Source organism: Psammomys obesus, unplaced genomic scaffold (genome assembly GCF_907164565.1).
Source record: "Psammomys obesus unplaced genomic scaffold, mPsaObe1.curated_primary_1811, whole genome shotgun sequence".
In the NCBI taxonomy this organism is placed as follows: domain Eukaryota; kingdom Metazoa; phylum Chordata; class Mammalia; order Rodentia; family Muridae; genus Psammomys; species Psammomys obesus.
Genome location: NW_026596095.1, coordinates 741,941 through 769,281, shown reverse-complemented (window position 1 = coordinate 769,281; position 27,341 = coordinate 741,941).

The window sequence follows — 27,341 nt, the reverse complement described above, 5'->3', positions numbered from 1 at the left end:
CAGCTTTATTTGTAATAGCCATAACCTGGAAACAACCCAGATGTCCATCAACGGAGGAATGGGTACAGAAATTGTGGTATTTTTACACAATGGAATACTACTCAGCAATCAAAAAGGATGAAATCATGAAATTTGCAGGCAAATGGTGGGATCTAGAAAAGATCATTCTGAGTGAAAATATCCCAGAAGGAGAAAGACAAACATGGTATATACTCACTTATATAGACCTATAAGATAGGATAAACATAATGAAATCTGTACACCTAAAAAAATAATCAAGAGAGCAGACATGGGGTAAGATGACTAATCCTCATTTAGAAAGACAGATGGGATGTGCATTGAACGTATGACAGGAGTCTACTGAGCGCATTGGAAAGATTCTAACTAGCAGTGTTTTCAAAGCAAAGACTCATGACCAAACCTTCGGCAGAGTACAGGGAATCATAAGAAAGAAGGGGAGTTAGTCTGATGAGGAAAGGATAGGAGCTCCACAAGGACCAAATATATCTGGGCACAGGGTCTTTTATGAGACTGACATGCAACCAAGGACCATGTATGGATATAACCTAGAACCTCTGCTCAGATATAGCCTGTGGTAGCTCAATAACCAATTGGTTTCCCATAATGAGGGGAACAAGGACTATTTCTAACAAGAACTCAAGGGCAGGCTCTTTGGCCTCCCCACCCCCAAGGGAGGAGCAGTCCTGTTAGGCCACGCAGCCAGTCCTGAAGATACCTGATAAAACAGGATTGGATGAATGGGGAGGAGGTCCCCCCTATCAGTGGACTTGGAAAGGGGCACGGTGGAGATGAGGGAGGGAGGTAGGGACTGGGAGGGAATGAGGGATCGGGACACAGCTGGAATACAGAGTTAATAAAGTGTAACTGATAAGAAAAAAATAAAATTAAAAAAAATGAACACAAAAAGTAGGCAATCAATTAAACTGACAAATAAACTAAACAGCCAGTCTTCAATTACCCTGTGTTTTAAAAAAGAAGACATGAATTTGGGTGGGAAGGAGAGTGGTTGACATTGTGAGAAGAGAGAATAGTGTGAATATAATCAAGGTGAATTGTATGAAATTCTGAAAGCCCTTTTATACCTCATACTTTTTATTAGTAAATGTATTTAAAACTTCTTAAATATAGTGTCTTGCGGTATATTGCAATGGAAATCTATTGGGTCATTCAGGAAAAAGCAAACAAGGATTACGAGTCCTAGACCTGTCACCAACTCATGTGAATTGTGTGAATTAGCTTACCTCTCTCTCTCTCTTTTTTTCTTTTTTGGGAGGAATTTAAAAAAAATTAAAAATATTTTTATTATCATTTATTACAATTTATTCAATATGTGTCCTGTGGTCTGCTTCCTCGTCTCCTCCCAATCCCATTCCCCTCTCTCCCCTTAATCTCTTCCTTAGTCCACTGATAAGTGAAGTCTTCTCCTATTTGACCCTAGTCTATCAGGTCTCATCAGTACTGGTTACATTGTCTTCCTCTGTGGCCTGGCAAGGGTGTATCCCCCAGGTAGAGGCGATCACAGAGCCTGTTACTGACTTCATGCCAGAGAAAGCCCCTGCTCCCCTTATTAGGGACCCCACTTGGAGACTAAGTCTATGGGCTACATCTGACCTGGGGTTTTATGTCCTCTCCACACATTAACCTTGGTTGGGGTATCAGTCTCTGCAGGTTCCCCCAGGGCTCAGGTTTTTTTGTTTGTTTGTTCGTTTTTGTTTTTTGATTTTTGTGTTTGTTTGTTTGTTTTTTGGTTCTGTTGGTCTCCTTTTTGAGCTCCTGTCTCTACAGGAAAGGAATTACCTATAAAATTAATTCCTAGGATGTTTTTATGAAAAGAACTTTTTTTATTTTAATCCTACTGATAACTACCACAAATTGTATATGCAAAGACAATAGTTACATTGCCTAACTATCAAGTCTGATATTGTACTGTCTAGGTTTTTTTGTCCTATGTATTTATTTATTTATTTATTTATTTATTTATCTATCTATCTATTTATTGCAGTTTATTCACTTCGTATTCCTGTTATAGCCCCCTCCTTCATCTCATCCTAGTCCCACCCATCCTTCCTGTTCTCCCTCTATGCCCTTTCTGTGGCCTGGCAAAGCTATATCCTCCAGGGGATGGTGATCAAATAACCAGCCACTGCTCCTGTTACTGCAATTAATAAAATAAAAAAAAATAAATTTTAAATAATTCCAAGAACTGGAGATGTGGCCTTGTGGGTAGGAGTGAGGACCAAGTTTCAGTTCCCCATGCTTATGTGGTGGCTCCCGACCGGGCTTAACTCTAGTTCCTGAGTATTGGTTTTCCTCTCCGTTCTCTGCTCACTTCTTTATGCCTTCATGCTTAGAAACTCACAGAGGAAGATGATCCGGCCCACTCTGAGGAGACCTGATAGGCTAGGATCATATAGAAGCAGAGGATGTCTTCCCTTATCATGGGACTAGGGAAAGGGCATAGGGGGAGAAAAGAGAGGGAGGGTGGACTAGAAGGAGATGAGAGAGGGGTCTACAGCTGGGATAGAAAATGAATAAATTGTAATAAATGAATAGATAAATAAATAAATGTAAAAGAAAAAGAAAAAAGAAAGTCATATATAAGCAATAAACAAGTATTTTTAATTCAAAAATTTCCACAGATCAATATATGAATGTGTCTGTTTGCTTTTTAAATTACAGGTCACTCTTATAAATAAGACACAAATCCAATAACCTATTAGCCCATTTCAGCAAATTCTCATGACACAACTGTTTCAGAATTTGAATACTATTTCACTTATGGAAAGAAACAAGTATACAATATGAGGAAACTGCTGGGAAGGAAAGAATGAACTTTGCATGATTTTTGAGCAGTAAGTACCTTAAAATTAGAACATGCTGTGTTTTCATGTCCAAATCTAAAAGTTTTTATATTTTTGAAAACTGTGAGAACTTGTTAACTTGCCGGTGTTCAAAGATTATCTTAAAACAAAAACAAAAACAAACAACAAACAGAACCCAGTACTGTCACCATCTATTGGTGTATTTAAAAGTCAAAAAAGACTCAAAAATAAATGAATACATGAAGATCAATTACATTTCCCTCACTATGTCTCAACATTTTATCTTCTGTTATATAATTTTAAATTATGTTTCTGTGTTATTCAAAGCATATTATAATAAGAAAATACATATATTTTATTATTCATCAGTCTGTGTTGTGATTTTTGATAAGCAGTCAGTGGGGGAATATACTTGTATTAGAAATTATAATTTATTTATACATTTATAATCTATTTGAAAGGAATTTGGTGAAGACAACACTTAGGTGACTTCATTTTTGATAAGGAAACAATAAACAGAGTAAATATCTCAGTTGTCAGACCCCTGTGCACCGTTATGTATGTTCATGGTCCAATCGTTGTTGCTGCTTAATTTTACAAATTCATGTCTCTGCCCATGTGACCTTTTGAGAGTTGCTACACAAATTTGGTAGTGGTTTGAAATCTTGTTGACAATGACTTCCCTTCCCTTTCAGCAGGCAGGCAGTTGAAGTTCAAATATAATCATAAACAAAGGCAAATCCCATTTTCTTTCCTAGTCTCTAAAGCTCAGTATAGTCATTTGCAACAATACTAAGTGTGGGATTAGCAATGCTAAAACATCAGTGAGAGTACAGAGTCAATTTGACAACCACAACTTTTGTAAAAACCCCAGAAAATTAGTTTCATGTTTAATTCACAGTCACCTTGACTATGCCAGAGGTTGTTTGGTATTGAAGATGGAGTTGCTTTTATGAGATGAGAAAAGATTACATTTAAATAACCAGAAAAAAAAATGAAGACAAATGTATGAAGTACAGAAAGGTTTATCTCAAGAATGCATGTGACATATGATAATTAACATTCAGAGAATTCCATTCTACTACCATTAGAAAAAAAAAAAAAACTACAGTCAAAATATAAATTTTTATCAAAATTGGCTGCATTGTCCTCTATCGTGGCCTGGTAAGGCTGCTCCCCCCTCAGGGGGAGGTGATCAAAGAGCAGGCCAATCAGATTATGTCAGAGGCAGTCCCTCTTCCCATTACTATGTAACCCACTTGGACACTGAACTGCCATGGGCTACATCTGTGCAGGAGTTCTAGGTTATCTCCACGAATAGTCCTTGGTTGCAGTATGAGTCTCTGGGAAGTTCCCTGTGTTCAAATTATCTTGTTCTGTTGCTCTGCTTTGATGAGAACTGATAGACTAAGATCAGAAAGGAGAGGAGAACCACCCCTATCAGTGGATATGGGGAGTGGCATGCATGCAGAAAGGAGGGTGGAATCGGGAGGGGAGGAAGGAGGGGCTTATGGGGGGATAAAATAAAAAAATGAATAGACTGTAAAAAATAAATAAATAAAATAAAAAAAATTATAACTTAAAAAATATATAAATTTTTAGCACAGTTTTGTTTATAAAGGAGTACAGTCTCTCTCTTTCCCCTCTCTCTCTGCATGTGTGTGCATATGCACACATGTGCATGAGAGAGAGAGAGAGAGAGAGAGAGAGAGAGAGAGAGGGCAAGAGAATAATTGAGTTGTGGGTTTGCAATAAGTTAGTTGTACTTTGGCGATAAATGTCATGGCATGGGCAAAAGCCCTGGATTATATGCACAACATGAAGATCCAAGGGCATGGAAATTAGGCACAGGCACTTTTCCTGTTCCAAATGTGCCATACAATAAAAACACATATTGTGCTCTAAAAGTAACTCCAAATGATACCAAGCAATGAACTTTCTGCCTGTTCTGTACTGACATTCTGAATATTTGGGTATTTTCTTGATTTATAGTTTACATCATATGTAGCATATCTTTTCCTCTCATTTTGAAATGTTTCCTCAATAAACATGTCACGGTCTATCACTGAAGTATCTGTCAGGAACTCTTAACTTTTGAACATCTACTTTTTAAAATTTTTATTTTTTACATTAAGTTTATTCACTTTGTATCTCAGCTGTAGCCACCTCATTCATTTCTTCCCAATCCCACCCTCCCTCCTTCATTTCACCCCACACCCCTCTCAAAGTCCACTGATAGGGGAAGTCTACCTCAACTTCCATCTGACCTTAGCCTATCAAGTCTCAACAGGACTGGCTGCATTGTCTTCTTCTGTGGCCTGGAAAGGCTGCTCCTCCATCAGAGAAAGGTGATCAAAAAGCCAGCCACTCTAAGGATATAACCTAGAACCCCTGCTCAGATGTTGCCATGGTAGCTCAGTATCCAAGTGGGTTACCATAGTAAGGGAAACAAGGACTATTTCTGACATGAACTCAATGGTTAGCCCTTTGACCCCCGCTCCCTCAGGGAGGAGCAGCCAAGATAGGCTACAGAGGAGGACATTGCAGCCAGTCCTGAAGATATCTGATAAGCTAGGGTCAGATGGAAGGGGAGGAGGACCTCCTCTATCAGTGGACTTGGAAAGAGGCAGGGAGGAGATGAGGGAGGGAGGGTGGGATTGGGAGGAAATGAGGGAAGGGGCTACGGCTAAGATACAAAGTAAATAACCTGTGATTAATATAGAAAATAAAAATTATAAAAAAAAGCCAGCCACTGAGTTCGTTGTCAGAGACAGTCCCTGTTCCCCTTACAAGTGTACCCACTTGGACACTGAACTGCCATGGGCTACATCTGAGCAGGGGTTCGAGGTTATCTCCATGCAAGGTCCTTGTTGGAGTGTCAGTATCAAAAAAGAACCCTGTGTCCAGATTTTTTGATTCTGTTGCTCTTCTTCTGGAGCTCCTATCTCTTCCAGATCTTACTATGTCCCACTTCTTTTACAAGATTACCTACACTCTGCCCAAAGTTTGGTTATGAGTCTCAGCATCTGGTTTGATATACTGTTGGGTAGAGTCTTTCAGAAGCCCTCTGTGGTAGGCTCCTGTCCTGTTTCATGTTTTCTCCTTCTTCCAATGACCCTCTTCCATTGCTGTTGGAAATGTTAACTTGTACAACCACTTTGGAAATCAATCTGGCACTTTCTCAGACAAGTGGTAATAGTGCGTGCTCAAGATCCAGCTATACCACTCCTAGGCATATATACAAAATATGCTCAAGTACACAACAAAGACATTTGCTCAACCATGTTCATAGCAATTCTATTTGTAATAGCCAGAACCTGGGAAAGACCCAGATATCCATCAACAGAGGAATGGATACAGAAATTGTGGTACATTTACACAATGGAATATTACTCAACAATTAAAAACAAGAAAATCGTGAAATTTTCAGGCAAATGGTGGGATCTAGAAAAGATCATCCTGAATGAGCTGTCCCAGAAGCAGAAAGACACACACAGTATATACTCACTTATAACTGGATATTATACATACAATATAGGAGAATCTACTTTTTACCAAGAGCATTTCAGTTTTAAATCACCTATTAAAATATCACGACTTAAGTGAGTCTGGAGCACCTGAAGTCACGCATCAAATTTCATGCATACTTTCTCTCTCTCTATTTCAACACTAAATTCTAGCATAGTACAGTTGATCCATAATGCTAGCAAATTAAAGTTTTAAGAACATGTGTATGTCAAACATAAAATAAATAATTGATTTGTAGTATCTGTTTCATATTTCTTTTTTCCTTCTGGAACTAAGTATTTTAATTTAATGCTTTCTTTTTAATTTTCTTTTAAAAATGACTGGTTTTAACATTAAAATAAAGACTTGATAGCCAGGGACTCAGCAGAAATTGCTTTAATATCCCATATTATGACTAGAATGTTCTAAGTTCCATACACATTCATTAAATTTATGAAAAAATAATAAAATATTGTGAACTGTTATGCCTGAAAATGTTGATATCATGACATAACATAGATACAAATGCAATGAATTTGTAACATTATGGCACCTATCAGTGAGCTATTATTTGCTTTGGATTTTGTAGATGTTTATTTTCAATAAATTCTATATTTAAAAATAGTAACTCTTTCCCAATTTTAAACTTACTTTATGTATTTGCGTATAAAGAATGACAGAAGAGTCTTAGCTCTCATCTTTATAATCTGGCTTTCTTTACTACCTCAGCCTTGCTGGATTTTGATATTCTAACCCACTGAACCATGTTTATCCTTAAGCACAATAAATAACTATAAGGATCTTTAGAGAAAGTACTTATGTTGAAAAATTGGCAAATTCCTAATTTCCCTGTGTGTCTGGGCAAAAAAATATTCTGCATTATGAGGAAAATTCTGGCACTACTTACTGGAATTTTGTGAACTATATCAAGAGATCAGCATTGGCAAATAGATAGTTGGAGCCATTTGCTTTTGCTAAATAAGACTGTAATCTGGAGAGCACATAAACAAATAGATGAACCAGGTGCGAGACAGGCTCAGAACTGGATGACTGCCAGCTGATCAGCTCCACCAAGATTTTATTATCTAACCAGATACACATTTTGTTGATATTGAGACTTCTTCCCTCTAGATTAACTTCTGCCAACTGGATACAGTTCAATGCACATAATGGCCATAACTATACAGACGCAGGCAACTGATTGGCAATATAAACTATTCTTCACCAAAGATTTTTCTCTGCACACAATCCAATATTCTGAGACAACCAAGCAACTTCAGCTATTACTCCAGCTCTTTATGCAGGACAAATTAGAAAAACACACGTTTCTGCTTTCTTCACAGCAAATGTGTCTTTACGACTGAATTGGCAAGTAGAGAAAAAAAAAATGCAATGGCCTTACTTGTGTGAACTAAGATATTTACAAAATCAGCTTAAGCAAAAGTAATACATCCTATGATAAATGGTGTAACGTGGGAGGGACAGACTAAAAATCCAAAATAATTTTGGGATTAATTTTCCAATCCTTAAAACAGAGACAGTTTACAGATTTTTTTTTAGAAGAGCAGAGATAAGATGGAAGAGAGAAAAAAATAGACATTAGCTAAATAATATTAATAAAATTAGACATTACTTTTCTCATGTACACTACTTGTTAGATCAATGAAAGAAATGGTCATTCACTTTGTATCACAGCTGTAGCCCCCTTCCTCTTTCCTTCATAATCTCACCCTTCTTCCCTCATCTGTTCCCTGTCCCTTTCCAAGTCCATTGCTAAGGGAGGTCCTCCTTCCCTTCCATCTGACCCTAGCCTATCAGGTATCTTCAGGACTGGCTGCAGTGTCCTAATCTGTGGCCTAGCAAGGCTGCTCCTCCCTCGGGAGGGGGGAGGAGAGGAGATCAAATAGCTTTTTAACATGTATGCACGTGTATGTGCCTGCACATAGGAGTCTGCTTGTCAGTACAAGTTCTTGCAGACACCTTGACTGTTAAATTTCTTGGATTGGGAACTGCAAGGTGAAGCCTAAACTTTTGGAAGTGCAGTATGCAGTCTTAATCACTGTGCCATCTTCCTTTCCTGATTTCTTAAAAGTTTAAAACTTCAATTTTTAAAAATAAACTTTGAGCTATTGAATCCCTTTAACGTTAAGGGAAGGGTAGTGTGTCTGTCAATGTTATTCTTACAAATTGTTGACTTAAATGCGTGTGATCATTTTGTTTAATTATCATATTTTCTTGTGTGGAGGTTTAGCTCTTTCTTCAGATGAATGAAGGAACACACACTTTCATTTATTTGGGAATCTTGGCTGGAGCCAGCGTATCAATTAACTGTCAAGCAGCCCACGAAATGGTTCCTTTTTCTTAACCTCAGTAAGGATTTTACATTTATCAGAAATCACTGTGGCAAAAAAGAGGGTAGTGCGTTCATTAAAAATTACAAGTGATCCTGTGAATAACATCTTAATATTTTGAAACGTAGGACAAACCTGAATATTTAACCAAAAAGTTACTTTTTGTTATGAAAAGTTGAGACTTTGAAGTTGGAGATAGAAAAATGCTTTTAATCCAGAACACACGTTTCTTGCCTCCAGGAGAGAAGAGCTCAGACTTATTTTAAATCAATTCTGTGATGCAATTTCCTATTTAAAAGTTTAAGTTTGATTTCTTCTATGACTTCTGCTAAGGCTAGTGGTTACATTTTTTTCTAGTCATAAGGGAATATAAATTATTCTTCTGTTACATCTTCAGTGTATCAGCCCTTCTTTGTCATTCACTGACCTAGCCTTTTTGCATGATCCAGAAATGCTTGGTCAGGTAACCAGGTGGTAGAATAATCACAAAAATTCTCAAGGTATTTAATTTGAATAGAAATATTCCATAAGAGAAACCTATGTTTCAAGTAAATTGAAGAGTGGTAATTGTTAAATTGATGTCTACATCTTCAGGTAAATATATATATATATATATATTCTTTGATTTTAAATTTAAGAGGTAGATATTAAAAGAATAATTCTCATGATTGAATGCTGACAAAGTGCATAAATGAGAACTCTATTCAGAAGTGAAGATACATGGGAGAGTTGCTTAAGCACTCCTGGGATTATGTCTTAATTTTTCAAAGCTCAGCACACATTGACACCCTCATTTCACACTTATTCTCTGAAAAACACATCACTTTCTGTGATTCCTACAAGTTGTATAACTGAATATTTAGAAGTACTAAAGAAAAAAATCAGCAATGAATAATATTATCCCACAGATGATTTATTTTATGCCATATTCTTTTTGGTTTAATTCATAAACTTTTATAAATAAATGCTATGTCTATATATTTTTGTATCTATGATACTCTTATTCATTCCCTAGTAAGAGTTGGCATAAATTGTAGCAAAGCTAATTATTTTTCATACTTTAATAGTGAAGATATAATAGAGATATTGTAGACTCAGATTTTCCCCCCAAAGCTACTTTATTTAGGGTTCTTAAACACCTTTACCTACCTTCCAATCCCCTGACATTAGATAGGAGATTAGTAGGGAAAAGAGCTGTAGATCACTTTTATCTACTTCCTGATGATCAGGGTTCATGGGTCTTGAGGGCATGACCAAATACATTTGTCAGGAAACCAGCAGTCCAGTCCAAAGACCAACACCAAGCAGCAACATGAATCAGCACAAGCAGTCAGTCAAAGCAACAAGACTCAGTGGATTGCCCTGAGAAGTTCACTGAACGTTTCCCCCTTCAAAGTCAAGTTTCAAAGTACAATGATCAGTGCAGTGATGTGGGTCCAAAAAGCCAAATCCCCACTGTGTTTGGCCTCTCTATAGCTCCTCTCCTCAAAGTCCACCCATGGATGTTCTCATCTGGTCAAAGTCATGCCCCTCTTACAAGAGAGCTCACAGCAAAGCATCACGTGCCCAGCTTGCAGCAAAACATCCATGATGAAATTGAGTATTCAAAGAGACCAGAAACATCCACTTAAAGATATTGGTACTACTTGACATGGAATACCATCATATACTTTACAGTGTCTTAAGTTCCAAAGATCTTAATGAAGGAACGCTGCAAAGATCAACTATTCTTGATAGTTTTTTCATATATCACAAATTCCTTCCCGGCACATGCTTCCTAAAGAACACGCTGCAAAGGACTGGGTATATACACTGAACAACAAGAGGATTTAATGTCAACAAAGACATGTTTAAATTCTTGCTGTTTGTTTAATGATGGTAATGTTTTCAGAGAGTTTCAATAGTTAATTCAAAACAAGAAGACATATTTCTCATGACTTGGAAGAGTAATGTATAGACAGCATAAATATTACAATGTATTTAAATTACTATGTAGAAAACTCTTTTTCAAATGTGTTCTAAATCTAGAGTATCATTAACCTTCCTTTTGAGAACTTTATCCTCCTCATCATTAGACTGTGGGATGGATGGAAATAGAAAGCTTGAAAGTCAAAGCACATTTGCGCAACCATGCTCACAGCAGCTTTATTCGTAATAGCCAGAAACTGGAGACAACCCAGATGTTTCTCAACCAGAGATTGGATAAAGAAACTCTGGTCCATTTAGGCAATAGATTATAACTCAGCTATGAAAAACAAGGAAATCATGAAATTTGCAGGCAAATGGATGGAACTAGGAAAGATCATCTTGATTGAGATAACACAAACCCAGAAAGAAACATGGTATGTTACTCACTTGTGAGTGGATAATAGCCACATATTACAGGATAACCATACTATAATTCACAGACCCAAAGAAGCTAAGTAGCAAGGTGGGCTTCAGGGAGGATGATGGGGCAATTGAAGCAATTGAAGACAGGGAACAGGATAAGAGAGGGAACACTGAGGGAAATGAGGGTGGAGACCATATATGGGGAGGTGGAAGGGCAGAGGGCTTGCAAAGAGAGGATTAACCACAGGCAGGGTCATCTCCTAGACACACTGGAAACTGAAACAGAATGAGCTCCTGGGAGAATGTGGGATCACTCTAGCTGAGACCCCGGTGGTAGGGATCATAGAGACTGGAGAAGCTATCCTCAAACCAGACAGGACTCCTGTTAGAAGGATGGGAACACCAACCCACCCATAAAAAAACCTCTATCCAGAATTTACCCTGCCAAAAGTACTTGCAGGGAAAAAGATAGAACAGTGATTGAGGAAATGTGAAACCAATGCCTGGCTCAAACTGAGACCCACTCTATGGGAGAAAATCAACCCCTGAAACTATTGATAAGCCTCTGCTGTGTTTTTAGAAGGGAGCCCAGCATGGCTGTCCTCAGAGGGGCTCCTCCAACAAGGTGTCAAAGACAGAACCTTAGACTCAATATCAAACAATAGGCGGAGTGTGGGGAGCCATATAGAATACTGGGGAGAAGATTAGAAGGACCAGAGGGGGACAGCAGCACCACAAGAAGATCAAGAGTCCCAAATAACCTGGGCTCAAAGGTGCTTGCAGATACTGAAATGCTAACCAAGAACCATGCATGAACTAGATCTGGGATCTCTCTCTCTCTCTCTCTCTCTCTCTCTCTCTCTCTCTCTCTCCACACACACACACACACACACACACACACACACACACACACACACACACCACACACACACACACATCCAATGGGCAGTTTATCTTCCCAGTGGGTCTTCTGGTCTTCTGGTAAAGGAATCATTCGGGGCTGTCTCTGAAATGGTCTCTGTTGGATGATCATAGATCACAACTTCCTGGAGAGGCTACCAGTGAAAGAGGAAACAGTTCTGATGCAACTGGATGTGCTGGGGTTGGTTTGTGGGGAGGCTCCCTTTTGTGAGGAGGGAGGAAGGGCACAGGGGAACGAGAGAGAGAGACACATGGAGCAACGAGGAGGAGAGAAGGAAGAAAACTGGTATTGAGATAAAGCAAATCACTAAATAAAAGTTAATTGATTAATAAATTAATTAAAAATAGAAAACAAGTCAGAGTGAATCCAATTTTTGTTAAATGTTTTACTATTATAAAATATAAAGATGGAATTATCTGAATTATTTTTCATGCATAAGCATTTTATTGCTATCACATTTTAAATTATTTATTATTTGAGATTGTAATATAATTCTATCATTTTCTGACTTCCCTTTCCTCCTTCCCAAATGCTCCTACCTTGTTCTTTTTCAAATTCGTGGCCTCAGTTTTCACTAACTGTTTCACAGAGGTGTCATTGTGAGAGTATGAATGTAAGCATATGAATATGGGACAATTTGTAGAAATATTTTCCTAAATACATAAGTACAGCCTGTTGAGTCTGAAATATTGTTTGAATGTGTACACAGACTGACCGTTTGGGTTTGGATACCCAGTTATTGTGTTCTTCCCAGAAACAAGGCCACTTCTCTCGTCCCACCTTTCTTTAATCATCTGTAGTTCATTATTAATGACATAAAAAATCCAATCCTCACATATTCCTTTAAATTTCCTCAGAGTACATTTAATTTTAATCACTCTCTGCCACACTGTCTTGGAAATAACAAATAACTACACTAATAATTATCCATGTTTTGGCTACTATTACCCATATAGTGAATCATAATATTTTTACCTATAGTTGTCTTCCGTGTCATTCTGCAGGCTGCAGTATGCCTGTCATTTTATGTTCTCATGAGTGGTTGGACAATTGAAACTAATGTTGGCCCTAACAAACAAATACACAGCATTGTGCTTTGAGAGAAGACTGGACTGCTTGCATATAGATATAGATGATACAGATAGAGGTAGATCTAAATATTTAATGAATATATGTGTTATAACATAATGAAAATGATAAATATGCATTTCTCAGTCTTCATTGTCACTAGTGTAAAACTATGTAACTCAATCTCAATAATAGAAATATAATACAGTCAGATATAACAATTAAGCCAAAGATCTATAAATATAAATAATATGGCTGGAAATGTAATAGTTGCAAAAATATGGAATGAAAGCACAGTCAAAGCAGCCTTTCTCACTAGCATGGTCAAATTAATCACCATCAGTGTTAGTAGCTAGAAAAGGCTGCCACAGATTGCATGGGAAAATGTAAAGAGTGATTTTAAACTGTCCCTTCAAAGTCCAGCAAATGATCCTATGTCTGATTTCTACTAAAGTCAGAAATATTTTGTTGTCATTAAACTTTTACTTACGCATAAGAAAAACATGAACATAACCATTCTAAACTACTCATTTCAGAAATAAGTCTATGAACACCAGAAGGCCACATAAAGTTAAGTAATTAAATTGTGTCTTGATGAGATTGATGAGTTTTAGTGACCATAAATAAGAACTGATCTTCGCCTGAACATAATTAATGACTAGCTAATGAACAGAACTTTGACTTTAGAAGCATGCAAGGACACTTTAGTTTTAGACACAAAACAAGGCATGTATCACCTGCCTTTCCATTTCTGTTCTACATAAACTGCTGTCTACCAAAACACACAATCTCAGGAATTCAACGTAACATGTTCAAAAAAAAATTAGAAGCTTTAGTTCAAAAGAGATTGAAACTGTAGTTATACAATAGTCTCGATTTGATATATTTTCTATTAGAAAAAAATATAATTGCACAGAAATCTATTCACTTATTAAAAAAATACTACTACAAAGTTTATAGCAGTTAAAATATGTAAAGAAAAACCTGAATTACTGGGTCAATATAAAATACTTTCACCTTTCCAAAACAGTTACTAAAGATTTTTAAAATTAGATGTAGGGAATGTTTAAACAGGCTGGAAAATGGCTCTACAGTTGTGAGCATGTAATAATTTTTCAGAGGGTATAATGTTGGTTGCCATCACCATTATCAGTGGCTCACAAATCTTTAACTTCAGTTCCAGGGAAAATGACATGCTGTCTTGGCCTCCATGGATACTATGGTCGAAAGCATAAAATAGAACACATATATCCATAATTAAATCATACTTGGTCGACACTTTCACTTGTGGTGGAATTGTTCATGCTGAGCAAACCCTGAACACTCATTCATAGTAACAATAAGAATGGAGTGATTTTTTTGGTCACATAGTATGTTTTTTCATTTTACATGAAATAGAGTAATTTCAGGTGAATGTGTTATTTTGCATGTTTTGAATCATTTGCATCACCATAATAATTATTAGAAACATTATATTTAAATGTTAGATTAAAGTGTTTGATTTACAAAGGTAACCTACCTGCAATATACGCTAGCACAATAGAGACAAAATGTTGTGAGCTTAACCAACCACTGTCTGATTCAAATTAAGGAACGCCCCACTATATACACCCACGATGAACACTGCTCAGGTTACTAAGAATTTGAGAGGAGATAGGCCATTAACCTAAGGAAAAACCAAATACTACTGTCCTGCTAAATGAATATAATTATAAAGCACACTCTGTTATACTCATAACTCATTCACCATCAAAGAAGCACATGGAAACAAATACAAACAAATACAAACACTGGGCAATGTACAGACTGGGATCGACCTTAGAACGCTCATTCTTAAATGAGGTCTGATTCTGTCTTCCTACAGTCTCTTGACAAAGCTCAGGGAACTCTGTAGAACAGAGGCAGAAAGAATGCAAGAGCCAACAGGGATTAAAGGCATCACAGAACAGAGCCTTCTAGGCACAATATGATGGAGGCGCATATAAATTCACAGACTGTGGCAGCCTTATCAGGTTTAAATCACATGAGGTTCCGGAACTGATAGGAGAAGTGAACATATACCACTCTCCCTAACATTGAAGCAAGCTCCAGTTGGTTATGGTGCCACAAGGAAAATTTTGTTTTCTCCAAAGTCATCAAAGTAGATACACATAAAAAGGCTTAGGAGAGTCCTCCTGTCCAGTAGCACACAGCTAACACAAAATGAATTTGCTGAATGTTTTAAATTTTGTTGTCATATAATCATTTGTATAGGTTTTGCTATTTTTTAACCTTTGTAGGTCGTTTGCTTATTTTATAGCTTGTGATTTCATATTTCTATTGAATTTCTTTCTGTACAAATACATTGTGTTAGCACCTACATCTACATGCATTTCGTTTGCTTTTAATTTGACTTGTTTTTCTGCTTGTTTTCTTGTCTTATTCTATTATTATTATTATTATCACTATTTATTATTATTATTATTATTTTAGATGTCTATTTGTTTTTTTTTAATTTAATTTTATTTTATTAATTACACTTTATTCACTTTGTATCCCCCCCATAAGCCCCTCTCTCCTCCCCTCCTGGTCCCACCATCCCTCCCCTTTCTTCAAGCATGCCCCTCCCCAAGTCCACTGATAGAAGAGGACCTCCTCCCCTTCCTTCTGAACCTAGCCTATCAGGTCTCATCAGTACTGGCTGCATTGTCTTCCTCTGTGGTCTGGTAAGACTGTTCCCCTGTCAGGGGAGGTGATCAAAGAGCCAGCCACTGAGTTTATGTCAGAGATAGTCCCTGTTCCCCTTACTAGAGAATCCACTTGGATACTGAGCTGCCATGAGCAAAGCTTAATATATCCTTAAGTAGGTGTGTGTACCTGTAAACACACACACACATACACACACAAACACACACATATAATGTTCATACACACATATAATGTTCATAATAAATATATAAAAATAAAGTAACTCATTTTAATGTAAAAACGAAAAATGAAGGAAAGAAGAAAAGAAGAATAAACACAGAAAGACTATCAATGTGAAAGAAGAGGTTGAAATGATGTAAATACAGGATACTTATATATGAAATCCCCAAAAAGATGTATATAGAGTATAACCCTACTTTAAACGTAAGGAGAATAAATTATACATTTCATAGCAAAGTCATCTGTAGGACTCTGATGATAAGATTGAAGTCTGCTGTTTCTGTATAGCCTCTGAGCTCTGTCTATGCAATGGACTCCCACTGTCAGAGGCATTCTCTTACATGATCTGTGGAACGCCAGCATGTAGAAGGAGCCTCACATACCCCTTTCCTGGTTAGAAACGTGTTCAACAAGCACTTAGGGATTCCTAGAGATATCCACCTAATAAAATGTCTTGGTGTCTTGGCTTTCCACCAATGACCTTTAATTGTATTGAAGATTCTCACCCACTCATAAGATAATTAACTACTGTGTTCTCCTTCCTCTGCTGCTACATGTAAATGAGGTACCTTACTACTACATGTAAATCAAGTATCCCTAGGATCTCTAGCCCCAGAGACTCAAACACATTCAGCATTGAAACCCCTCCCACTCCCCAAAGTTTTGTAAGTCCTTGATTCAAAAAATAAATCTCTCACCTCACTTTTCCACCAGGGCCAATTGAGATTCCCCACTCATTCTGGGGAAGGTAGGCCTCCCCTCCTCCCTGGAAATTCAGAGTTGGCCTCATAAGGCTTGGCTGTAGGCCTTGCAGGCTGGACCCTAACCAAACACCGGAAAAGCACTCATTGGGTCTGAACCTGTCTTCAGCCTGCTGTACCTGAGCCTGCAAGCCAACCACACACAGACTTCTGCCCATACCTCTACTGTTTTTTTTTTAAATTATTTTTTTATTATTATTCTCATTAGTTTTTGTTAATTCTGTATCCCTTATTCCCTCCCCAATCCCACCTTCCTTCCCTCATCTCCTCCCTGCCCCTTTCCAAGTCCACTGATAGGGGAGGAGCTCCCCTTTCCGTTTTGTCAGGTATTTTCAGGACTGGCTGCAAAGTCCTCCTCTGTGGCCTAACAGTACTGCTCCTCCCTTGGGAGGTGGGGAGGTCAAAGAGCCAGTCACTGAGTTTCTGATAGAAATAGTCCTTGTTACCCTTACTATGGGAAACCAATTGATTATCTCTACTGTTAATACAGCAGTTTAGGCAAATGGCTGTAACATCTTTGTATCATCACAAGCTCTTGGAGCTCCTAGGTTTTCATTACCCTCTGACACCCAAAACCTCATTGCAAAGAGCTAACTGTAACACCCAGTGGAAAACTCATTTCCCCTCTCCAGGGAAGATTGGGAGCCCTGTCCTAAAGTGCTCCAGCCATTCCTGAGAGGAACCTCTGGTCTTGAGGTCCCTCTTTTCTTTGTCTGGAAGCCTACAGCTGCATCCTAGAACACCACTCCAGATGAAGAACAGCAATCATTAAAATAAATGAAAAAATATTTTTGAAATTGATTACATTTCTTCTTTTCACACGCCACATATTGTGTTTTCTTGTGTCTCTCTCAGATGCAGCACTGAAGGTAGTGGACACTTACGGCTAAACTGTATTTTGTACTTTAACATATAAACTTTCTTTACAACAGAGAAATAACTTGAATTGCTTTCAAAAATATAAAAATCTACCTGTATTTTCAGCTACTAAACATTTTACATTAAATAAACTGGACTAGAGATAGTATAGCAAGTTTGAACCATATAGCCATAATATCATTTGTTTTCAATCTGAAAATACAAGGCTTTACTATAGTTAATTCAACCTTATGCTTGCATGTAGATAAATGGGCAATTATCTGAGGTATATTTTATTATAAAATTGGAAGAAATTAAATGTTTATAAACATTTCTTGTAAAATAGAAAAAGGATTTTTAAATATGAATTCTTGGAACATTGAAGTTTTATTAATATTACAGCATTTTATTGCATATAACGGCTTTTAATACATCTAATTTAATGTTGTTTTTAATCTTTTAATCTTATTAAATTTATACTAAAATTGGTCTTCTACTTTACCTTGTTGTTTTAATGTTATGTTTTTTTTTATTTTTATTGTATACCAGTAAAATAAAAACCCATTTACTCTCCAATGTGTATGAGAAGAGATAAGAAAATGTAAGTAATATAGATGAAGTTACTAAATTAACATTTTAATGCTGTTTAGTGGACAGATTTTTTTTCTCTATTAAAATCAGGTTTGTACAGACTTTGGTGCCAGAGTTTAACTGCCTTAGATAATAACAATAGACTTCAGTGTACAATAAAAATCTTTCACATATAAGATGCAGAAGTAAACATTTGAAGCATTTTGTTTGATGCATACAAGAAAAATATGAATAATCACAATAAAATGATGCGATATTCTCAATGTATGTTCAAAACTTTGTAAATGTTTTGACTAAAGGGTAGCTATCTTAAAAACTAAAGAATATTTGCACATTTATTCTTCACACAGAATATTGATAGTTACTAATCATGCATTGTGTACATTATACAAAAATAAAATATGATTCTGTGATTGAGATATTGTCATCTAAGTCCTCAAAATCTATTACTTTGTTTTAAACTGTTAGTTATTAGTACATCCTCAAATTATACATTCAATAGTAGAATCAGTAGATTCTCATTAATTTCAAGAGAAAAAAAGTTTAATGTTATGAACTATACTTTGTGCATAAGAATTTTATTTACTACCCTGTCTACAAAAAGCGCAGGGATGAAGAGAGAACAAAGACTCAGGGAATGTCCAACAAATAACTAGCCCAATGTGAGACCCAACCTATGGTAGGGAGCCAGTCCCTACCAGCCCCTGACACTGTTAACAATGCTCTGCTCTGCTTGAAGGCAGCACCCTAACTTTACTGTCTTCTGGGATGCTCCATCCAGCAATGGAGCATGGATCAGGACAGGTGCTGGGACTTACAGCGAGATATGGGACAGAGCTCAGGGGTTTCTGTGGAAGTGTTGGGGAAATGATGGAAGGAACTGGAGGGGACAGAAACCTCACAAGAAGACCAACAGAGACAACTAACCCTGTCCAATGGGGCCTTACAGAGACTGGCATCAACAAAGTACTATGCATGGTCTGGACCTAAGCCATTTACACATACATGGCTGCTGGCTGGCTTGGTCTTCACGGGGTCCCCTGGTGAATGGATTGGGGGGTATTTCTAACATAGATTCTATTGCCTGCTTTTGGATCACTTCCCTCTGGCAGGGCTGCCATACCTGGCCTCAGGGGATTAAGATATGCTTAATCCTGATGTGACTTGATGTGGTGGGGAGGGTTGATATTTTAGGAGGGGAGCTTCACTTTTCTGAGGGAAGAGGGAGATAAGAAGGGAGAAGGTGTTTAAGGGGAGACTTGGAGGAGAGGAGGGAGAGGACAGCCTTGGGAGGTAAAGGAAATAAATTAAAATTTAAAAAAATAATAAAAATTGAAAAAATAAATTTATATTTCTATTTATAAATAATAAGATATTTGTTTTTCCAATATTGGATATCTAATATCCACTTATAAGTGAGTATATACCATGCGTGTCTTTCTGTTTCTGGGTTACCTCACTCAGAAAGCTCTTTTCTAGTTCCCACCATTTGTCTACAAATTTCATGATTTCCTTGTTTTTAATTGTTAAGTGGTATTCCATTGTGTCAATGTACCACAATTTTGCTTCCAGTCCTCCAGTGAGGGACATCTAGATTGTTTCCAGATTTTGGCTATTATTAATAAAGCTGTTATGAACATGGCTGAGCAAATGATTTTGTTGTACAAATGAGTATATTTTGGATATATGCCTAGGAGTGGTATAGCTGGATACTGAGGAAGCACTATTCCCAATTTTCTGAGAAAGTGCCAGATTGATTTCCAAAGTTGTTGTGCAAGTTTACATTCACACAAACAATGGAAGACGGTTCCCCTTTCTCCACATCCTCTCCAGCATGTACTGTCACTTGAGTTTTTAATCTTAGCCAATGTAATGGATTTAAGGTGAAATCTCAGAGTTGTTTTGATTTGCATTTCCCTGATGACTAAGGATGTTGAGCATTTCTTTTTATTTCCTTTTTTTTCCTTTTAAAAAATTTTTATTAATTACAAGTTTATTCACTTTGTATCCCAGCTGTAGTCCCTCCCCCATCCTCTCCCAATCCTGCCCTCTTTCCCTCTTCTTTTCCTATAACCCTCCTCCAGTCCAATGATAGGTGTTTCTCTGCCATTCAATATACCTCTATTGGGAACTCTCTGTTTAGCTCTGTATCCCAGATAAACATACTAAAATCTGCACACCTAAAGAAGCTAAGCAAGAAGGAGGACTCTGGTTAAGATTATCATCCTCATTCAGAAAGGCAAATGGGATAGACATCAGAAGAGTGAGAAAAGAGGGAACAGGACAGGAGCCACCAAAGAGGGCCTCTGAAAGACTCTGCCCAGGAGGGCATCAAAGCAGATGCTGAGACTCAAAGCCAAACTTTGGGCAGAGTGCAGGGAATCTTTTTTTGTTTGGTTGTTTATATATATATATATAATTTATTTATTTATAATTTTATAGCATCAATACTTCATCACAACTTTTAATTTATACCATTTTTAGCAAGAAATTCAATCAGGATACCTAGTGCAGAATCTTAAGAAAGAAGGGGGAGGCAAAAAGACCTGGAGGGGACAGGAGCTCCTCAAGAAGAGCAACAAAACCAAAAAATTTGGCCATAGGGGTCTTTTCTGAGACTGATACTCCAAAGAAGGATCATGCATGGAGATAACGTAGAACCCCTGCTCAGATGTAGCTCATAGCAGCTCAGTCTCCAAGTAGGTGCCCTAATAAGGGGAACAGGGACTGTCCCTGACATGAACTCAGTGACTGTCTCTTTGAGCACCTCCTCCTGAGGGAGGAACAACCTTACCAGGCAACAGAAGAAGACAATGCAGCCAGTTCTGATGAGACCTGACAGGCCAGGGCCAGAGGGAAGAGGAGAAGGACCTCCCCTATCAGTGGACTTGGGGAAGGGGAGGGGAGGAGAAGAGGGAGGGAGGGTCAAATTGGGAAGAGAGAAGGGAGGGGACTACAGTTGGGATATAAAGTGAATAAACTGTAATTAATAAAAAAATAAAATTAAAAAAAATCATTAAAAAATAAAAGAAGAATGAAAACAGAAGATATTTGTTAATTAAAATACCATTTAATAATAATTGTTATAAATGTAAGATGCATAGTCACAAATAATATTTTAAAGAAATCATTTACTTTTGTAACTATTCATAAAGCAAGATACTTTATTTTCATTTGGTGTCTGAAGAGGTAAAAATAGTATCTCTTTCTGAGCCAAACTATTTATCTGCTTCTGTTTCACCCACATAAATGCACAGACACAACAAAGAAAGAATACGCAGCCCCAAACCATTGCAACACACAATACACAGAAAGAAAATGACTGGCTTTTAACATTTTAATTGTTTTTCAACCAAGAATGATATAGACAAAAATCAAAATCAACTGTTCTCATTAATATCCTTAAAATTTATAGTAGACATGTTTCTTTTTTCAAGACACAAAAATTGGTATTTCTATAAAAATGAGATTAAGCCAATACATTGCAAACAGATATAACAACAAAGCAAATGTCTTCATTCATTTTAACTAGAAATTCAGTATCAACGGATAAGAAACACGTGATGTCATTAGGATGCAGAGATCGCTTACCCAGTACAGGCTAGGCTTACAACCAAAAGTATAAGAAGGACATACATAGTGTTAATTACTGATCTTTACCTTTATAAATTGAGTTCAATAGCCATCTGTAGAATGTAGATAGTCTACTGCGAAAGATGATACATATGCAGTTTTCATTGTCTTTGCAGGCTAGCAGATGCCACTCTGGTTAATACACTGAGTAATCATTCATGAAGGGTAATGGTCCGTTTGGTGGTGGGCAGAATGACAGAGTGAGAAAGATTTAGTCCTGACCGTCCTTTCACCTTTCCACCTATTTTACATTAATGACAAGAGGATCAGTAGATTAAAAGTGTCGGTTGCTCAGCCATCGGTCTCTAAAGCTGTTTGTTCTGACTATAATTTATGGTCATGGTTACATAAGCAGCACTGCCAAATCTCTGTAATTATTACAGAGATTTAACCGAGCACAGAGAATGACTGTTGTTGCAAGCTAAACCAAGACCCACGTGATTACACTCAGCCTGATGAGCCATTGATTCATGAGTTTCTCCTAGGAAAAAATTAGAATAGCTTGAGGATAAAAACCAAACAAAAATTGATTGCTTTAAGGTTAAAGAATTTTCTTCTATAAAAGTATAATTTAGACATATAAAAGCTAATAAGATATTTTTAACCCACCACCTGTTTTACCATAGACATTGTATTTCCAAAATTAAAATGAGTTAGATGTGTGAGGATGTGTTTACACCATGCATGTGACACACTGCGAAAAATAAAATAAATTCTCCTGTTCAAATTAGCTGTCATATAGGGACTGAGAATTAGAAATATTCATGAGGAAAAATTATCTTCTATTTTTTAAATTATTTTAAATTATGAGTGTTCATGTGTGTACATGTGTAAGCATTTGTGTGTGTGTGTGTGTGTGTGTGTGTGTGTGTGTGTGTGTAAAAGTTTGTGCCTAGGTCACTGCAGGTGCCTTCAAAGTTCAGGAAAGGGTATCAGATCCCTTAGGTCTAATGTTACAGGTAATTTTGCACTAATTGACAATGGGAATTGGAGAGAAACTTGTTGATCTCTGCAAGAACATTATGCACTTAACCTCTGAGACGTCTCTTCAGACATGCAAGTTATATTTTGAAAATAATAATTAATGGTGTTATTCACAGCCTCCATGCCTAAAAGTGTAAATAAATCTGTTACTCAATAATTATTGAAATCAAACACTAATTGCATAAAATGTTGAAATTATGATCTTAGATGAAATTATTTAAATTCCCTCATCATTGTTTTGGTCTGAAAAAAAAGTTCATTATTATATTAGAATACCTGTAATGTTTAAATAAAATACTATGAACATAGAATTTAACCTGCTCTTTTGCAGATTTCAACTGGCTTTTGCTTTTATATTAAGTAACTAAAACTTCCCAATGAGGTCATTAATTTAAGCAAATGAACATTTATTGGCCAGTCAAATGAAAATCATCATTAAATTGTCCTTTTGGAAGGTGATGGACTGGGTGTCACACTGCCCCCTAGTGTATATGAATCAGTATGTTAGAAAACAGGGTTCAGGTAGCTACCTCGATTCAGGGAATATAAAGAAGATTGTGTTCCTCAGAACTCTCAGAGTGGTGTAAACATTAATGCCAAGAATCCTTTTCTTCTTCTGGTTCAATGATATGAATCAATTAATTCATTTGAGAGGATGTTCCCTTTTTATCTTCATGTTAGAGGTTACTATATTTAATATTTATATTCACTTTTATTATTTAAAACAATTTTAATATTTAAACATATTTTGATCATATTTATTCCCTTCCCAATTCTTTCCAGACCCTTTCCCCTTTTGCCCTACATAAACATGAAGTTCTTTCTCAAAAGAATATAACAACAACTCCACAAGACAAATAAAATGAAATATAATACCCCCCTAAACACAGAGGGACCTAAATCGAAAAATGAGAATTTGTATATGAGTGAATTATAGGAATACAGATAGAAAAGTGAGACTCACATACATTATTATATTGTCAAAATACATGTGAGAGTCTCAGATAAAATCTTATTACTGATCAAGGAGCAGCTTGTTTTTCATTATCTAGTCTTCGAAAGGAGTTATGTTTTTTAAATATTTTCTCACTTTGCTGTTTTATAAGGTGAAGATGTATTTTTCGTCAATTTATTTATTTATTTTCAGCTTTATTAGAGCCCTCCTCCATTCTTTCCTTCCATTTCTACCCTCACACCCCCTCAATCTGTTTCCCCTCCAGTGTTCTCCTCAGAGAAAGGCCGCTGCTCCCATGGGAACCAACCCATTCTGGTACATCAAGTCACAACAGGACAAAGTGCATCTTCTCCCACTGAAACCAGTGGACAAGGTAGCTCATCTACGGGAAAGGCATCCAAAGACAGGCAACAGAGTCAAGAGACAACCCCTGCTTCAATCCTTTGGTGACTCACATGAAGAACAAGCTTCACATCTGTTACATCTGTGTAAGTGGCCAAGGTCCTGCCCATGCACGCTCTTTGGTAAGTGGTTCAGGATCTTTGAGCTCCTATGGGTCTACATTAGTTTATTCTGTTGGTCATCTTGTGATGTCCTCGACCCCTCTACCTCCCTCAATCTTTCCCCTAACTCTTCTGTAAGACTCTCCGAGCTTCACCTGTTGTTTGGCTGTAGTTCTCTGCATCAGTTTCCAGCAGCTACTGGATGAAGCCTCTCAGAAGACAGTTATGCTAGGCTCCTTTCTGCAAGCATAGTGGACTATCATTAGAAGTCTCAGAGGTGGGCTCTCTCCCATGGGCTGAGTCTCAGGTTGGGTCAGTTTTTGGTTTGCCTTTCCCTCAGTCTTTGCTTCATCTTTATCACTGTACTTTTTTTTTAAGGAGTATGCATTTGGAATTGAAGATTTGTGGGTGTGTGTATGTCCTCCCCCCTCCACTAGACATCCTTTCTAGATATAGGGGGTGATCTCTTCAAGCTCCATATCACTCACTACTAGGAGTCTCAGCTAATGTCATCTTCATAGACTCCCATGAGCCACCCCAGTCTCAGAGATAATACTCTGAGACACATCTCCTACTCAGTTCCTTCCCTATTTCAGGTGTCTATTTTATTTCCTTTTCTGTGTGAGATTCAAGGATTGTACCTTGGGCCCTCCTCGTTACTTAGTTTCTTTGGGTTTGTTGAATCATGATTATCTTATACTTTGTGGCAAATATCCACTTATAAGTGGGTGCAAACCATATTTGTCTTTCTGGGTTACGTTTCTGGGTGAAATTTTCTATTTGAATCATCTGGCTGAATATTACATTTTGTAAATGTAACTGTAACACCGGGTTCACGGGACTCTCAGAGACCATGAGGAGATGACTCAATGCAATTGCAAGAGAGCCTTATTATGAGAGCGATCAAACTCAGGACCCAAGTCTCACTGTTGCAGCAGTAGAGAAGTGGGACCCTGAGCTCTGAGTGAACAGGATTTTTAAAGGGAAAGTCTGTGAGCAGGGGGTTTCCATGGCAGCCAGCAGGAGGGCACAAGTCTTGGCATTACACAATTGGGTGAAGTTTAGCAGGGCGGGGTGACCTTTACTGAGGCACACAATCACAATGGCTAAGGCATATAACAATGGCTCTTTTTCTAAACCACATCTGAAACATTGGGGAGAATTTTTCCAACTGATTCTCAACCGATTCCAATTGATTACTGCCAGGGAGTTTGTCTCTATTTTCTATGAAGCATTTATTTTGTTATATTTCCTGGAGGCTGTTGCTAGGAGAGTTAACTTTGTTTTCTGCCAGGTGTACATTCTGTGACATTTCCTGATACCTGAATTCAGCATCCAGTCAAGTTCTTTGTATATTTTTGATATTAGCCCTCTTTCAGATGTAGAATTGGTGAAGATCTTTTCCCATTCTGTATGCTGCCACTTTGTCCTATTGAAAGGGTCCATTGCCTTACAGAAGCTTTTTGGTTTTATAAGGTCCTATTTATTAATTGCTGATATTAGAGCCTGAGCTGTTGGTGTTCTGTCCAGAAAGTTGTCTTCTATATCAAGGTATTCATAAATACCTTCAGCAAAGTGGATGAATACAAAATTAATTTAAAAATTCAGTAGCTCTCCTTTATACAAATGATAAACAGCCTGAGAAAGAAATTAAGGAAACAACACCCTACATAATAGCTACAAATAATATAAACTATCTTGGTGTAATAGTAGTAAAAAACAACTACATGGTATTGGCATAAACTAGATCAACGTAATTGAATTGAAGATGCAAAAATAAACCAACACACTTATACAGTGTTAATTTTTAACAAAGAAGCCAAAACCATAGAATGGAAAAAAATAAAGCATTTTCAACAAATGGTGTTCATCTAACTGGATGTTTGCATGTAGAAAAAATGCAAATACATCCATTGTTACACTGCACAAAACTCAAGTCCAAGTGGATAAAAGACCTCAACATAAAACTGGATACACTAAATCTAGTATAAGGGAACATCAGGAATAGCCTTGAAAATGTGTTTTTAATGTGACAAGTTTTATTATTTGTTCCTCTAAAATTAAAAGAAAATTTACCAATGGCTAGTATTTTAGCTTGATTTATTTTCTTTATTAATCTGTTAGCTTTCTTTTCATTGTATGTTTTGTTTGATAAAATTTCACCAAGAGGTCATCTACTGTATTTTTTAATTTCATGAATGAGAAGCGAAAAAATGCTTTAAGTGAGATCCTGTGTGTGGCAATAAGGAAACAGTGGATATTAATTCTGAAAGTAGAAGACAGTTTCTTTCAAAGCCTGGGTCAAGAAATAGATCACATTCTAGTGTGTCCCAATTGTGAAACTTTTTTTTTTTACTTGCAATATAAACATGGCTTAAATAATTGTTTTACCAATGTATCATACAAACTTTGCATGAAATACATGTAAGGGACATTGTAATTTTCATAGTTTTCTGAGATTTCAGTCCCTACTCATTATTAATACATCACAGTATACCAGAATGGCCTTTATGAGGAGGTCATAGAAGGTGAACCAAAATGTAGGTGACGTGGCCCTGTCAGTGACAATAAATCCTTGACTTCCTTGTGACAGAGTAGGTCCTTTGGAATCAAGTGGAATGTCTGAACTTCTCAGAAAATCATTTCTGTAATTAACCTGATCTCTGTTGTAGAAAGTTTGTGAACCTAACAACGGTGGGCATCTGGGTGAGGAAGTGAACTCTGTGTCTTGCACAGAGGAATAGTCTTCCCCTGTGAAACATTTCATGATGCAAGCATGGTCACTGTTCTCCCTTTCTTGTATGATATTTTGGCAGAGTTTGAATCACCTCTCTGGACAGACTTCAGAGTAAGCCTTTTCTATAGAAACCGTTTTAATAATGAGGAGTTTGCTGTAAGATAACTGGAACAATTGACACTAAAGCCTGCTGTCCGGGAGGACCCTCTTGGTTTCTTCAGTCATTTTGATCAAAGCATACTATGACTTTCTTTCATTTTTAATTTTCCAAACTATACTGTATTTGGTTTTGGGCTAAGATTTCTATTCTTTTAAATTTGTATTTTCACTTTTGCTTTTATATATTCAATAATAACAGTATTTTGCTTCTAATCTAAACCCTAAGAATTG